Consider the following 17,269-nt stretch of genomic DNA (forward strand, 5'->3'; position numbering starts at 1 on the left):
TGTTTGCAACCTTCCTTTGATAAATACCATGATTAAAAAATTGTTAAAGAGAATAAAAGTGGCATAGTTGTAAGTAATAGTTGCATAGTTCAGAGCTGGATGATTTAATTGATCATAATACATTTATTTTAACCTCTTGAGTTATGGAAGAATGGTGTAAATTGAGTTGAAATAACGAAATGAAGATGTAGCTTCTAAAATGTTGGCTGAGACTCTTTGCTTCTGTTAAAAATTAGATTTTCAATTATTAATAGACTATTTTATCCAAAGAAATAATACATATGCATGATTTGGTTTTATCTGAAATTTGCTTTTTACAATTTGTAAGCCACTTTGAAGTGACTTCTGTGATGCAGACAGTATGGTGTGGTAGATAAGGTAGAAGAGTAACATAGCTTAATAGGGCATGGCTCTGATTTTTCTCATATAAATAATATGTTCCTCAACAGATTCTGTAGTATAAAGGCCATAAAAATTCACAGTAGTGTATTTCTGTTCTACTTCGGAGGAGTTCCAATGTTTTACCATTAATCTGAGCCTCAGTTTCATCAATATAAAAGACCTGTTATAAAGATTAAATGTTAGAAATTCATATTTAGTTCAGAGGCTATGGAAGGAAATGATAGCATTTTTATTATAATTCAGCAAATATACATTTGTCCATTTACTGCTGAAGTTGAAATTGATAAATGTTAGTAACAGTAACACTGTGGAGACTATTCTAAAAGATACAAGTGCATATTTATAGCCATTATGGTCCCCAGGGGACTGGTACATGCATATATCAGAGCAAGTCAGGGTAGATCTGCCAGTCAATTCATGGGATTTATCCTTTAATCTAATGGTGTACTCTGTGACCCTCCTTGGCCTTTGGTATCCATAAAAGGACTATGTAATAAAAATGTAAAATGAAATTTAAATACATATAATAAGAAAGAAAAAAAAAGGAAAACTATCTCTAAAACAGCTGCTTGCTTGCATTGTCTCTTGCCTGTGCACCATCCCTTTGAGAATCCAAACTGTAGCAGATACTTTCACTTAAATCTGTATTCATCTTAATGCTTGCTGATGAACTTGCTAGTGAGGGCTACTTAGAGATAGTGGTTTTGGGGAACACTGATGATCAGAGACCAAATCCAGGCCACTAAGTCAGTTTGTAAAGGCCAGTAAGGAGCAGGAGAATGGAAATTACTTTCAGATACTACTAATCTGCACCAGGTTTGCATTGGGAGCCTAGCAATAAAAGGTTCTGTATCTTAGTACTCATCACTTGAGTCACTTGTTCCCCTTGTTCTTTAATTAACTCCTGTTAATTTAAAGAGCGCTTTTGGAATGGTTTCACTTAAGAATAGGAAATGATGATCTTCATTCAAATCTTTAACTTTTTTTTTGTTTTCTTTTTCTCCTTAGGGATGCAGATCGGTTCCTGTTAGATGCAAGAAATGCCCAAGCTTTAGATGTGGGTTGGCTTGTGTTTGATGTTACTGTGACCAGCAATCACTGGGTAATTAATCCACAGAACAATTTGGGCTTACAGCTCTGTGCAGAAACAGGAGATGGTAAGCATTGAATTTCATATATATTTTGTGGTCCTGGTTTTGATACATGGACAGTTACAGCTTTTTGTGCAATTAAGCCAATACATGTTTTATACTTACAATGTGCGACGTGGCATGTTCCATAATATACTGTAACATATTAACTAGTTAATTGATTCATGAACAAATCTATACAACACACATTGATTGTCAGGCTCTACTGTGGGGATGGAAGAGTAAAGAAGTAGGTATGTTCCTGCTCTCAAGGAGTTTTTAGTCTAGTATTGAAGACCTCTATGCAAACAAATAAAGCTACTGTTTTATGACAACAATAAAAGGAAGCTATATAAAGAGTGCTACGGGTCTATGTCTTGATTGTGTGGTGGTTACACAATTACATAATTTGTAAAAACTTCTAGAACTCTACATTGAAAAAATGGATATTACTGTACGTAAGGTATACCTTAACACTAGACTAAAAAATAACAAAAAAGTAGACATAAAAAATCATGTTAGGGAGACAAAGGACTTCCTAATATACAGAGGGAATGGAGGAGGGCACAGATGGAACAAAAGAGACATAAAAAACACAGAAAATAATATCAAGATAGGTCTTAATGTATTGTAGTATTTGATCAGAGACAATAGGTCTAACCTGTGGGAGGGATCTTTAGGAAATCTTCCTTTTTTTTTCATAAGAAGCTCCAGAAGTTGTTCTTATGGTCACAAGTAGTTGTTGAGCAGCTCTGTGCTGTGCACTTAGCTAGATGCTAGACATAAAATGGGGGGGCATAAATAGGGGGCATACGCAGGGATGGGTTCATGAGGGTTGCAGCTGAGCAAGTCACAAGGTAGTCATTGCAATAATACTATTGCACGCATGTGACTATGCATGAGAAGAGTCCAGTGGACTTACGAGTATGGACCAGTGAGTGACTTTGAGCTAGAGTCTTAAAGATCAGGCAAATGTGAAGGGGAAGAAGTTGGGGCAGGCATTTCAGACAAATGGGACAGAATATACAAAGACCATGGTGAGGGGGGGATCCTCGTACATTCAGTCAGGAGGCTGGGGAAGCCAAGGCCATTTTATTCAGAGCCTTGTTGTCTTTTGGGTCACTTAAGGAATCCAAAATTTTTAAATTCAAATCTGGGCTTCCAGGTCATCTAAAATTATATTTGTCATGTTAGGAGGATAGAATACAATGTATTCAATGATTTGTTAGCTAGATTTGTGCTTTTTAAATATTTAGAAATATACCAAGTGGACCTACACTGTGTTCTTGTCCCATACACGGCAAATGCCAGGGCCAGGCCTACCGATGGTGGTTTTTAAAGGAATGATTAATTAGAGAATGTGCCATATTTAAATTTTACCACTGTTAGTGTTCTTCAGGATCAGGCAACAGATACATTAGTCCTAGAGTCTGTCCCATTGTTCCTCCTTGCCGTATTACATTAAAGCTTTGCTTAATAAACTACAGAGTTAAAAAAAAAAACTGGGTCTGTCTTGGATCTCTTTCACGGATTTCATTACTGTAAGCGACAGGATTTTGTGGTGGCATTGTTTTACCTACAACCAGATTCACAGTCTGAGAATGATAGCATAATCAATGTTGTTACCCCAAGGATTATGTATATGGAATGAGGCTGACAGACACAAATTAAATATATTCCAGTGTTAGTCTAATGAAGTTTTCATGTGCCTCAGATCTTGATCTAGAAAAAGAAAGTTTTAAGTGAATGTGTCATAGACAAGTCTCAGAAATTGCCCTACCCAAGCCAGACTTTTCCATAGGTTTTAATTACAATGCTGACTTTTGCATTTTTCTATACACAATTCAAATATTTTGAATTATAGGTTGTTTTCCACTTATGGCTTTGAGATTATCATTAAGGATTTTCAGAGTTCAAGCACTGTAAATGTAACCTAGAAAAGCACATATTTAAATAATCTCCTAAGAATTCTTACAATGTTAAACTACTGTACATTTATGGTCAGAAATGTGAGTGGGAAATCAGCCCTGTGGGGGTGAGCCAAATTGTTCCTTCCTTGGTATGTGGCCGAAACAAGAAAAATTAAATTAGTGGCATGTGCTTTTCCCCAGTCTTCTTGGGGAAATGCTCGAAATGTCTAACTAAATAGCTCAAGAGACCTGTGAAATACGATCAGCCTGTTTCCTTTTAATCGCCCCCAACCTCCACCATCCCGTGTGAAAATTCATAAATTTTTCTCTTGTTTTATTGATTCTTCACTTGTATTAGTTCTGTTTCCTGTATTATTTATATAATTTAGCATCTATCTTGCTTTCAAGGTATCCTGTTCTAAGAACTACTCTATATTTTGAGTTTTTCTTCTCTCGTTGATTTATTTCTGTTATATTTTAGAAGTAGGTAATTAAAATTATTGTTAGTTACAGGATTTTCTTTTTGAGCCTGAAAGAAACTAACATTTCATTTTTTTGGTGAGGTTTCTAAAGTCTTTATTCAAGTGTTAGGTTGAGGTATGCAGACTTTTGGTGCTTTCCTTTATATTTTTAATATTGTCCTATGTGAAAATATTAAAATGATTGTCGTAGGTAAGCTGGGGTTTGGGTTTTAAACACTTAAAACACATTCTAACCAGAGGTGGAGTGTGTATGGCCTTGAGAAAACACGTGACCCTCCCAGTACCTTAGATTCATTAACTGCAACCTTACAGAGAATGTACATGTAGCATTTCTCTATAACTGGATAACCAGATGCTTCAGCTTATTGTTGCTTCATTCATTACTACTGCTGATGTTCTCATGATAGCATAATATTGCTTCAAACAGAACAGTCAGGCCATCTTTTCTTTGCAGTAATAGATTCTGAGTATGTTTACTTATCAGCAAAAGGAATTGGAAGTCATGAAAGGATTATACTTAGGAAAGTCTGCTTTCAAGTTCATTTGTTGATTACCCATTTATTCATTTGACATAAAATTATTGAGTAACTATACATGTAAGACATCATGTTAAAGGGGACTATAGCCTGGGAGACAGACATATGTAGTTAATTTTAGAAAAAAATAAAGTGTCCTGAATGCTAAAATGAGTGATATAATCAAGACACGATAGGAAAACAGAAGAGAGATGCTTAAATCCAAATGGGACAGAGCCAACAGGGCCATAGAGCTTTTAAGCTAAGTTGGCTGAGTAAGATTCCAATAAACAGAGATGAAGAGGGAGGTAGTTGTGGGGGCATATGGAGTAGTGGTGAGAATAGTGGGAGAGAGCTCATTCCCAGGTGAGGAAACAATGCGCAGAATGGCAACATGGCATGGTATGTTCTGGAGAAAGTCAATAGTCCAGAGTTGGCTAGAACAACATTCATATATAAAATATGAGTGCAGATGCTAGTAGGAAAGTGGTTTGAAACAAATCATGGACAGAACATGAAATCTCATTTGTGTATAATGTATTCTTGTAGCTTGACCACACCTCATAAAAGAATTAGACTTGCTACTTGAGTCAATCACAGTAACACCACTGTGATTTCCTTTTTAAGCGAATATCAGCTTCATGAGGTCATGGGATGCATATTTCTTACTCACGAAGTTGTACCCTTGGTGCTTGGTATAAAGCAGGTTGTAGGTATTAAAATTATGTCTTCAGATCATTGAATGAGTTTGTGATTTAAACAGCTCTTACAGACTACCTGTCACGGAGCATGTCACTCTTATGAAGACATTCCAAACCACAAATTTTGGGTGATTATTAACCAAACCACTTTGGTGTAACACAGGAGCAGAATTTTGTACCACAAACCACAGAATGGTAGTTAAAATAGTTTCAGGCATAAGGTGAGGAGAAAGTCAGGGATGTACATTATTTAATTTTATTTGTCCTGCTTCTGCAAGGAAAAAATAGCACAGAGGCCTAAATATATTTTGGAAATTGAAAGTAGCATTTCTCAGAAGACCTGTAGAAAATATGTCAGCTTATGAAATATCCTTTTTAGAAATTTGACAAATACACTGCCATGGATTTGGCAGGAGAGTTTAAGGAGGTTGTGTTGACTTTTTTAATGCAGAATAGATACTTCTTTGAGCTCCATGTGTTTGTTTTCAGCAAAATAAAGCAAACATAGAAGTAAGAATATAAAACAAAAGCCTTACTGCTTCTTCATGGCCAAATCTAGAGATTCCAGACAAGTGGTAGTATCCAGTTGTGCAAAACCAGTTTCAAAGTTCCCAGGTACTTTCTCCGGGTGGTTAATAAACCTCTGTGACAAGGTGGGTGCTCTTTTTTGTAAAAGCAAATGGGTAGGCTTAGTTCGACTCTCAATTTATTATAAGATTTTCAGTTCCTAAATTATAAAGATACACTTATTATCTGACTGATTAGGTCTTAATTAAGAATGTTAGCAAATCTATGGTAATCATTATTCTTTATACACATGTGCACACAGAGTTTATTCTACAGATAGCAATTTAATCTAGCTTTTGAGATTTGGGCTTTCCTCATCAAACACTATAATTTTCCACTGTTTGATGCTTTATGTAGTTTAAACTTTCCAAGTAAATTCATTCTTTCTTCAAATTTGGGTTTATAGAATAATTTAGAGATGGAAAAACACAGAGTCTTTTTGGGTTCATTAGAATATCTTTTTAAAAACCCTATGTTTTCAGACATTTTAGGTTTGACAATCGTCAGGATGAATTTTGCCAATGAGTTTTTTTCCCTTTCTGTTCAAACCCACTTATATGTCAAGGAAAATTCAATCCGTATGTTTCTGATTCATTTGTTTTCAAGTCATCAAAATGTTGTTTTGTCAGAGTATTGTTTAATGTCCAAGAAACAGTATAAGGCTCCTTTTTAAATAAGACTCTAATATCCATTTTTCTTCAAATGAACTTGTGGCATAATTTTCAAGTATATCAAGGTAAAAATTCAGATTTTGAAGTCAGAGGTTTCAAAGTTTCACTAAGTTTTATAGCTAAATCAAGAAAAACAGATTTCAGAGGTATCCAACTATCAAATTAAATTCCAATATAATGAATGCTTAAGTATACTATAAAGAAGTTTTCTGTAGTTCTTGATACGGATAACTTAGAATGTAAAGTTTTGATGCTTAATTTAAATAAGAAGGCTAAATAAATAGAATAGTTAGCTCTATTCTGGAAATATAAATTCTAAAAAGAAATAATTGGGAAAACTAGATTCAAATCTTGGCTCTGACAAAATACTTCCTATTTTATCCATGGCATCGATAAAATGAATGTAAGAATGATTCCCAGGAGAGTGTGAGTGTGTCTGAGCTGATACTACCTGGCACATGGTAGGGCAGGAATAAAGGTCTTCATGCTGAATTGGACTAGAGAATGTTTTCCTATTTTAGAGACTTTTCTCTTATTCCAGGTGGTAGTCTCCTACCTTATTCCAGGTAGAATCTAAGTCTCCACTTAGATTCTTCCATTGTGGAGATTGTACAGATGATTTAAGGGAGTTTTAGATAAATTCACAAATAAATAGTCCACAAGGAAAGGTCAGATTATTGATATATTTGCTTAGACTTCGAGTTGGCAGTGCAGTGTATAGGTAGTTATGGGTAGGCTTATGTCTATATGTCTTTATGTCCACCAGTAAAATAATTATTGGTAGGAAACTTCTAAATATATTCCAGTCTAGGGTATAAATCCAATAGAAATGAACACTCAGAGATACGTGTCATAATCGATTGATTACTTATATTAGTTAGGTATTCATAGGCACCAAGGAATATCAAATTATTAGTACCTTAATACAGTAGTTTTCCTGGGTCCCAACTCTTCTTAGAGAAAAATAACATTTATTTTGGGGATTATTAATTTCGTCAATGAATATAAGGGAAGCAAGCTTCCTGTCACTTGATGGAGTTACATATACAGGGATAATTGATTAAAGCTGGCTTGCGTTATCATCAGAAACATTCAACCCAGCAATGGCTCAGTGTAAATTACTAAGATTTACTTAGTAAATCTACTAGCATGTCTTATGTGTCAAGATAGCTGCTTACAAAACTTGTAGAATTATAAGAACAATTCTAATGTTCATAGAAAACATGGCTAAAGAAATACTGATATTTTCTACTTAAGAATGGGGGCCCAGTAGTTTCTAATGTATGTTGTGCTGATATTTATAGCATATTGCATAAATCCCCCACCACATAAATGACCTTTCCTATAAACTAATCAGAAAATTGGAGCTACCTTATGAATTCATTTGGGAGAACATAAGAGAAGACCTCCTTGAAAGTGAAGGAAAGAAACCATTTTAATTACTGCTTCCTTCTCAGTTTGTAACCCATGCTGGTCCGTAGCTCTATTTCCCAGACATTATAAAGGGGTAAGGTTATAGCTTTTGTTCTGCTTGTTGATATATTAGAGCTTCCTGTATTCCATTTTTAGAAATCATATAAAACAGAGCTTTTCTAAAAGCACCAACAATTCAATCATCTGTTGGCTATACCAACATTATTGTGCAAACTTAAAAACTAAGTCTTTTGTTACCAGTATGATCAAATAGAAAGTGGGTATTTTTACTCAGAGTTTTGCCATGTTCTCTACTCCTCAACTTATGGGATTTTTTGGTTTGGGCCTGGAAATTGACAGCTGCTACATCTACATTAAAAATAAGGAATGGAATTTGTCATTTTTTTCCTACAACTTTGAGGGTTTTTTTATTGTATTGTTCTTTACCATGGACAGAGTATTTAACATACAGGTGAAACTGTTTTTCAAAACTACAATATCCTGTATTATCTCCTAAATCTGCTATGTTAAGAAAATCAGACTTAACAAAAATTCCATAACATCTTTTGAAATACAGAATATATGTTTCTATTAGATTTTCTAATATATACTTTCTAGAACACATGAGGACTAATCTCTAAAGTCCTCATATCATTATATATTAAGCAAACATATAAGTTGCTGACTTGATATTCATTTACCTTTATTAAATGTCAGCATGTTTGTTTGAGACAGAAGAGTTCTTAATGTAATATCTGCTTAAATTCTAGAAGTCCTGGAATCTGCTGTTTTTAAGTGGAAGTATCTGGTAAATAAGTTGTGCTATCCTTAGGATCCCTAAGACAGTTGTTTTCACCCAAGGAAAAAGTCTCCAAATTAAGCTGCTGTGTTGTCAGATGACTGTTTATCCATGTCAAGGGTCAGATGGTCTAAGTGGCTGGTTAATCTGAGTATCAGCTGACATAGTGCTAATAAGTAGCAGAAGAAATTCAGAGATCAAGGATGATATTTTTCTTTCTGTCTTGCTGTTTTGACCACAGTTTCTCATTATTATTTATCTAAGTTCAAAAAGTTGAATAATCTGCACTTATCAGAGGATCTTTTAAACATTTTGAGATTTGATAATATTCTCTTCCCTTATCTAAACTTTATCTTTCAAAGCAATTAAGTCATTTTTGATCATAAAACCATATGCCTCTCTTTTACTGAATTTATGATGAAAATAATTGATTTCAAATAAACGAATGAATTTCTACATCCAAGGAACTGCAAGAATCACATATCTTACTAAATGTTCTGAAAGGAAAAAAGAATACATACTCCTATGATTTGTTCTAGGTAAATATTAGTAAGAATGAAGTAGTTCTCTATGTATTGTTTAATGTTAAGAATAATTAGAACACACTTGTTTGGCTTTTGGATGAATATTTAAGAATAAATTAAGAGGATGGTTGAAGAAGAGTTATTTTCAGATACTTAAAATGAGTAAGTAAAATTGAACTTTCCCCCCATAGTCCAGAAATTAAATCAGTGTATAAAAAGGGCAGATTTAAGGCACAAGAAAAAAAATGTGCCAAATAAAAGGAAATTAATGGCTATGGAATTCTAAGTATCTGAAAATAACTCTTCTTCAACCATCCTCTTAATTTTTTCCTTTCAGAACATTTAGTAAGTCATTTGATACTTGTCTTTCTCCACCTGGCTTATTTCACTGAGCGTAATACCCTCTAGCTCCATCCATGTTGTTGCAAATGGTAGGATTTGTTTTCTTCTTATGGCCAAATAATATTACATTGTGTATATGTAGCACATTTTCTTTATTCATTCATCTACTGATGGGCATTTAGGTTTCTTCCATTTGTTGGCTATTGTAAATAGTGCTGCAATAAACATAGGGGTGCATCTGTCTTTTTCAAACTGGAGTGCTGCTTTCTTAGGGTAAATTCCTAGAAGTAGAATTCCTGGCTCAAATGGATGTCTATTTTGAGCTTTTTGAGTAACCTCCATACTGCTTTCCACAATGGTTGAACTAATTTACATTCCCACCAGCAGTGTAGGAGGGTTACACTTTCTCCACAACCTCGCCAACAAGTGTTGTTGTTTGTCTTTTGGATGGTGGTGATCCTTACTGGTGTGAGGCGATATCTCATTGTGCTCTTAATTTGCGTTTCTCTGATGATTAGCCATGTGGAGCATCATTTCATGTGCCTTGTTGGCCATCTGAATTTCTTCTTTGGAGAAGTGTCTGCTCAGATCCTCTGCCCATTTATTTAATTGGATTATTTTTGTTTTTTTTGTTGAGGTGCGTGCCCTTTTATGTATATATTTTGGATGTCAACCCCATATCGCTTATGTCATTTATGAATATATTCTCCCATACTGTAGTATGTCTTTTTGTTCTATTGATGGTGTCCTTTGCTGTACAGAAGCTTTTCAGCTTGATATAGTCTCACTTGTTCATTTTTACTTTTGTTTCCCTGGCCTGGGGAGATATGTTCATGAAGAAGTTGCTTGTGTTTATGTCTAAGAGATTTTTGCCTATATTTTTTCTAAGAGTTTTATGGTTTCATGACTTACATTCAGGTCTTTGATCCATTTAGAATTTACTTTTGTGTATGGGGTTAGACATGATCCAGTTTCATTCTCTTACATGTCGCTGTCCAGTTTTGCCAACACCAGCCTTTGAAGAGGCTGTCATTTCCCCATGGTATGTCCAAGGCTCCTTTATCATCTGTTAATTGACCATATATGTTTGGGTTAATACCTGGACTCTCAATTCTCTTCCACTGGTCTATGGGTCTGTTCTTGTGCCAGTACCAAATTGTCTTGATTACTGTGGCTTTGTAGTAGAGCTTGAAGTTGGAAAGCAAGATCCTCCCTGTTTTATTCTTCCTTCTCAGGATTGCTTTGGCTATTCAGGGTGTTTTGTGATTCCATATGAATTTTAGAACGATTTGTTCCAGTTTGTTGAAGAATGCTGTTGGTATTTTGATAGAGATAGCATTGAATCTGTAGATTGCTTTAGGCAGGATGGCCATTTTGACAATATTAATTCTTCCTATCCATAAGCACAGGACGTGTTTCCATTTACTTCCATTAATTTCCAGAATTAATTCCATTAATTTCTCTAATGAGTGTCTTGTAGTTTCATAGTATATGTCTTTCACTTCCTTGGTTAGGTTTATTCCTAGGTATTTTATTCTTTTTGATACAATTGTGAATGGAATTGATTTCCTGATTTCTTTATCCTAATTCATCATTAGTGTATACAAGTGCAACAGATTTCCATGTATTAATTTTATATCCTGCAAGTTTGCTGAATTCAGATATTAGATCTCATAGTTTTGGCTTGAATTCTTTATGGTTTTTTTATGTACAATATCATGTCATCTGCAAACAGTGACAGTTGAACTTCTTCCTTACCAATCTGGATACCTTTTATTTCTTTGTGTTGTCTGATTGCCATGGCTAAGAACTCCAGAACTATGTTGAATAAAAGGAGGGACAGTGGGCATCCTTGTCGTATTCCCGATCTTGAAGGAATAGCTTTCAGCTTCTCTCTGTTAAGTATGATCTTGGCTGTCAGTTTGTCATATATGGCCTTTATTATGTTGAGGTACTTGCCCTCTATACCCATTTTGTTGAGACTTTTTATCATAAAAGGATGTTGAATTTTGTTGAATAGTTTTTCAGCATCTATGGAGATGATCATGTGGTTTTTGTCCTTTTTGTGGATGTGGTGGATGATGATGATAGGTTTTCAAATGTTGTACCATCCTTGCATCCCTGGAATAAATCCTACTGGATCATGAGGGATGATCTTTCTGATGTATTTTTGAACTTGGTTTGGAGTAATTGTTGAGTATTTTTGCATCTATATTCATCAGGATAGTGGTCTGTGATTTTCTTTTTTTGTGGTGTCTGCCTGGTTTTAGCATTAGAGTCATGCTGGCCTCATAGAATGAGTGTAAGTCCCTCCTCTTCTACTTTGTGGAAAACTTTAAGCAGGATGGGCATTAGGTCTTCACTAAATGTTTGATAAAATTTGGCAGTGAAGCCATGTGGTCCAGGCGTTTTGTTCTTAGGTAGTATGTTGAGTACAAATTCAATTTCATTGCTGGTAATTGGTCTGTTCAGATTTTTTGTTTCTCCCTGGGTCAGACTTGCTAGGTTGTATTTTTCTAGAAAGTTGTGCATTTCTTCTAGGATATGCAGTTTGTTAGCATATAATCTTTCATAGCGTTCTCTAATAATTTTTTTTCTATGGCATCTGTAGTGATTTTTCATTTCTCATTTCTGATTTTGTTTATGTGTGTAGACTCTCTTTTTCTCTTGAGAAGTCTGGCTAGGGGCTTATTTATTTTATTTTCTTGAAGAACCAGCTCTTGCTTTCATTGATTACTTTCTATTGTTTTATTTTTCTCGATTTTATATTTTTCTCCTCAAATCTTTATTATGTCCCTCCTTCTTCTGACTGTGGGCCTCAATTTTTCTTCTTTTTCAGTTTCATTAGTTGGGAGTGTAGACTGTTCATATGGGATTGTTGTTCTTTCCTGAGGTAGGCCTGTATTGTAGTATACTTCTCTCTTATCATGCTTTCACTGCATCCCACAGATTTTGCATTGTTGAATTATTGTTGTCATTTGTCTCCATATATTGCTTATTCTCTGTATTAATTTCATCATTGATCCATTGATTGTTTACGAGCATGTTGTTAAGCCTCCATGTGTTTGTGGGCTTTTTCATTTTCTTTGCATAATTTATTTCTTGTTTCATACCTTTGTGGTCTGAGAAGGTGGTTGGTACAATTTCAATGTTTTTGAATTTACTGAGACTCTTTTTGTTGCCTCGTATATGATGTATTCTTGACAGTATTCCATGTGCACTTGAAAATAATGTGTATCCTGCAGTTTTGGGTGTAGAGTTCCATAGATGTGTGTTAGGTCCATCTGTTCTAGGGTGTTGTTCAGTGCCTCTGAGTCGTTACTTATTTTCAGTCTGGTTGATCTGTTGTTTGAGTGGTGTGTTGAAGTCTCCTAAAATGAATGCATTGCATTCTATTTCCTCCTTTAATTCTGTTAGTATTTGTTTCACATATATTGGTGCTCCTGTGTTGGGTGCATAGCTATTTATAATGGTTATATCCACTTGTTGGACTGACCCCTTTATCATTATGTCATGTCCTTCTTTGTCTCTTGTTACTTTCTTTGTTTTAAAGTCTATTTTGTCTGATACAGGTACTGCAAAACCTGCTTTTTTCTCCCTATTGTTTGCATGGAATATCTTTTTCCATCCCTTCATTTTGGTCTGTGTATGTCTTCGGGTTTGAAGTGAGCCTCTTGTAGGCAGCATATAGATGGGTCTTGCTTTTTTATCCACTCTGTAACTCTGTGTCTTTTGGTTGGTGCATTCAGTTCATTTACATTTAGGGTGATTATCGATAGATAAGGACTTACTGCCATTGCAGGCTTTGGATTTGTGGTTACCGAAGGTTCAAGGGCAGGAGTACCTGCAGGGCGTGCTGCGCGTCCCTAGGGGGCGAGGCGGTGCGGGAAGTCGCCCGGGCTCGCAGGTCTGTGCGAAATTCCAAGCGGGCAGGTCAGCAAAGTTAGAAAACAGGGGAGAGGGTGGGGTGGAGGGTGGGGCGCACGAGCCACCACCTTCCCTTCAATCAGTGGCCGCGGTGGGCGCCTGTGGGGCGCACTTTCTCCTCTGCGCCGGGTGGGGAGGACGCCGGAAGCGGCGTCTCCTCAGCTCCAGCCGGACTCCTCGGTAGCCGCGGCGCTGCCCGGGCGCTCTGGCCGCAGGGCCGCTGAAGGCGGTCTGACGGGCATATCCAAGTTGGCAACTTCACTGCCGCCGCCGTATCCTCAAAGCCCGCGTCCGCCCGTTAACGGGCCGCTCCGCCAGCGCATGAGGGGCCCAGGGTGGGTGCGGGCGGCGGCCCCTCAGTGTGGCCCGTGGTGGTCCCCGCCCGGCCCCGAGCGGCGGCGGCGGCTGCACCCCGGAGCCCGCGCGGCTCCCGAGAGCCCCGGCCAGGACGCGGGGTTGCGCGGCGGGCAGCCAACTCCAAAGCTGAGCGCAGGCCGGCGGCGCAGGGGGTGGCCGCTCCGGATGCTCCAGCTGCGCTTGTTCCAGGCGCTGCTTCAAGGTAGGATGGGGTGCGGGCGCGGGGTCTCCCTGAGGAGCGGGGTGGTGATGCGCGGGGCCCCTGAGGTGCGGGCCGGTGTGTTTCCTGGGACGTGGCCGCCAGGTTGGGCCTTCTGTGAGTCTGCTGCCCGTTTTTGTTCCTTCATTTTTTTCTTTGTTGTTATACTTCAGAAATGAGGGAGATCATCTGGTACTTGTCTGTCTCTGCCTGGCTTATTTCACTGAGCATCATACCCTCCAGCTCCATGCATGTTGTTGCAAATGATAGGATTTGTTTCTTTCTTATGGCTGAATAGTATTACATTCTGTATATGTATCACCTCTTCTTTATCCATCCGTCTACTGATGGACACTGAGGTTGCTTCCATACCTTGGCTCTTGTAAATAGTGCTGCAGTAAACATAGGGGTGCACATGTCTTTTTGAATCTGAGAAGTTGTTTTCTTTGGGCACATTCCTCAGAGTGGAATTCCCTGGTCAAATGTTATTTCTGTTTTTAGTTTTTTGAGGAACCTCCATACTGCTTTCCACAATGGTTGAACTAATTTACATTCCCACCAGCAGCGTAGGAGGGTTCCCTTTTCTCCACATCCTCACCAGCATTTGTTATTCCTAATCTTTTGGATGTTGACTATCCTAACTGGTGTGAGGTGATACCGTATTGTGGTTTTAATTTGAATTTCCCTGATAGTTAGCGACATGGAGCGTCTTTTCATGTGCCCGTTGACCATCTGAATTTCTTCTTTGGAGAAGTGTCTTTTCAGATACTCTGCCTAATTTTTAATTGGATTATTTCATTTTTGTTTGTTGAGGTGTGTGAGCTCTTTATATAATTTGGATGTCAATCCCTTGTCACATCTGTCATTTATGAATATATTCTCCCATACTGTAGGATGCCTTTTTGTTCTATTGATGGTGTCCTTTGCTGTACAGAAGCTTTTCAGCTTGATATAGTTCCACTTGTTCATTTTTGCTTTTTTCCCCTTTCCCAGGGGGATATGTTCATGAAGAAGTTGCTCATGTTTATGTCTAAGAGATTTTTGCCTATGTTTTTTTCCAAGAGTTTTATGGTTTCATAACTTACATTCAGGTCTTTGATCCATTTCGAGTGTACTTTTGTGTGTGGGGTTAGACAGTGATCCAGTTTCATTCTCTTACATGTACCTGTCCAGTTTTGCTAACTCCAGCTGTTGAAGAGGCTGTCATTCCCCCACTGTTGTATTTGCTGTATTTTCAAAATATATGTGGTTTCTGGAGATTTCCACCTCCCTACTCATGCCGCCATCTTGAGAAAAAAATGAAGATGTGTGTTTTAATAAGAGAAAGTATAAGGAATGGAAATTTGTTTTGTTGAGGGTGAAAGAAAGTAATTGTCCCAAAGTACAGCTGTTTATTTAAAGAGGAAGAACTCTAAATGTAAAAAAAAAATTGTAGAAACTCTGTGGAAGAATTAGAAAACTTTTTGCAATTTTTCAACATCAACAGCAAATTGGAATTTTGTTTTCAGTGAAAAGGAAAAGTTTTCTTAAACTGCTAGTCTGCTCTTAATGTTGAAAAATTGCAGAAAGTGTTCTAATTGTTTTATCAAAGCAGTTTCTCATGCTTAAAGTCTCAATGAATTGTCTGCGTATTTAAGAAAATGAGATCTCCATATTAAAAGGACTAAAAGGTAAACTTTGCTAACAACTGTGTAACCTTCTGTATCTGCCTTTGAAGTATTTTGTTGTCATTCTAGTTAAATGGATAAGTATTGCTTCATGGTAACCTATAATCTTATTTAAGCAAGTGCCAAAGAAACTTTCTTCTGACAATTTCCCAAAATCAAATTCAAAAAGGCGCTTTTACCTCTAGGTAACTCTGATATTTTCTAGAGGGCCCCTGGAACATGTCGGAGGAATTTTTTCTCCTCATCAAGGAAAATATTTGGCTAATTTGGCTTACATATCTGGTATATATGTACCTGGAAAACACTGTCAAAGGGAATGATACTAAACTTTGTTACTGAATATTTTGTGTTACAGAAATATCCAAATTTTCTTATGTCAGCTGTCCTATAGTAAGCTCCCATCAGATCTTTCACCATTGTCATTTGTAAGTCTTTTGTCACTTATAGTAACTGTTTTATTACTCCTAAACTAGCAAAGAACTAGATTTCAGAAGAACAGGTATTGGTTACATAGGATTAAGAAAACTAAGGAAAATGATTTTGTGGCTTTATGTTTCAAATGTTGCTGATAAAGCATTTTAAGCTTTTTCTCTTAAACTGACAACAGTTTAGTAAATGACAGTATCTTTATAGACAGAATTGAAACATTTATCTTTCTCTCTACCTAATCCCTCCAGAATTTAAAAACTCTCAGTGACTGTTTTCATAGTTCACAGCAGTATGTTTATTTGCATAAGTTCAATAAGAATCTGATTTCCTTGTAAGAGGACCAATTAAAAACACAGGTTATATTACCAAGGCTTTGACTGTAATATCATACCTGAGAGACACGTGCATAAACTCAGATATGAACAGCTTGAAGGAACTAAGGTTGACTTTGTAGAGCCAACAAAGCCCCTTGGAAGAACTGGCCTGGTACCTTGCTTACAGGGTTCCCAGCAGCCTTACCAGGTGAGTAAGGAAGGTCACTTCCTGGCAGGGGCAGGAACCTCAAGATGGCTTGGGGACTTCGGGAAGAGAAGAATTCACCCAAATCTACAGGTATTGCATGCAGGCAAAACCTGAAGGCAAGTCTGGCTTGGCTTTCTGGCCTAGAGAGGCCTTTAAAAGTCCAATCTGAAACTTCTTATAAAAAGTTCCTTCAAAGCACATTTGAAGGATCCCATGTAATCCATTGCTCTTCTTGCTGCACTTATACAAATAATGAAGCCAAGTGTTAATTATTTTCTTAATCTAGTTACTTCTAATAAAAATGAGGGTGAATTTAGGGAAAACTATTGTTTCAAGAATGCAGCCTTATCTATACTAAATCCTAATTCTATTCATAGAGACGTAGACTAGATCCAGAATTCTAGTTTCCCTAAAATATCTAGCTATGATTGTCCAGATGTTTTAATTTTCTCCCATCATTTCAATTAAAGTTTTACTGTTTCTAGTTCTCATATTCAGCCATGCATTCTTTTTTTGTTTGCTTGCTTTGTTTTTTATTGCGGTATGATTGACATACACTCTTATGAAGGTTTCACATGAAAAAACAATGTGGTTACTACATTTACCCATATTATCAAGTCCCCACCCATACCCCATGTAGTCACTGTCCATCAGTATAGTAAGATGCCGCAGATCCCCTATGTGCCTTATCTCTGCTACACTGTTCTCCTGG

General features: G+C 36.9%; 1 protein-coding gene across 2 annotated transcripts in view; it reads left to right on the top strand.

The window, feature by feature from the left end:
- The window catches only part of LOC140843044 (microtubule-actin cross-linking factor 1, isoforms 6/7-like), a 58,844-nt gene that overhangs the window by 25,844 nt on the left and 15,731 nt on the right, over positions 1 to 17,269 (top strand). The window contains exon 2 of one of the 2 annotated variants that reach the window (XM_073224456.1): positions 1,411 to 1,559. The gene's annotated coding sequence lies outside the window, so the exon portion shown is untranslated. Of the gene's footprint in view, positions 1 to 1,410; positions 1,560 to 13,451; positions 13,943 to 17,269 lie in introns of those variants that run through there. The other variant, XR_012126168.1, reaches the window with a different exon arrangement.

This window comes from Manis javanica, chromosome 16 (genome assembly GCF_040802235.1).
Source record: "Manis javanica isolate MJ-LG chromosome 16, MJ_LKY, whole genome shotgun sequence".
NCBI classification, from domain to species: domain Eukaryota; kingdom Metazoa; phylum Chordata; class Mammalia; order Pholidota; family Manidae; genus Manis; species Manis javanica.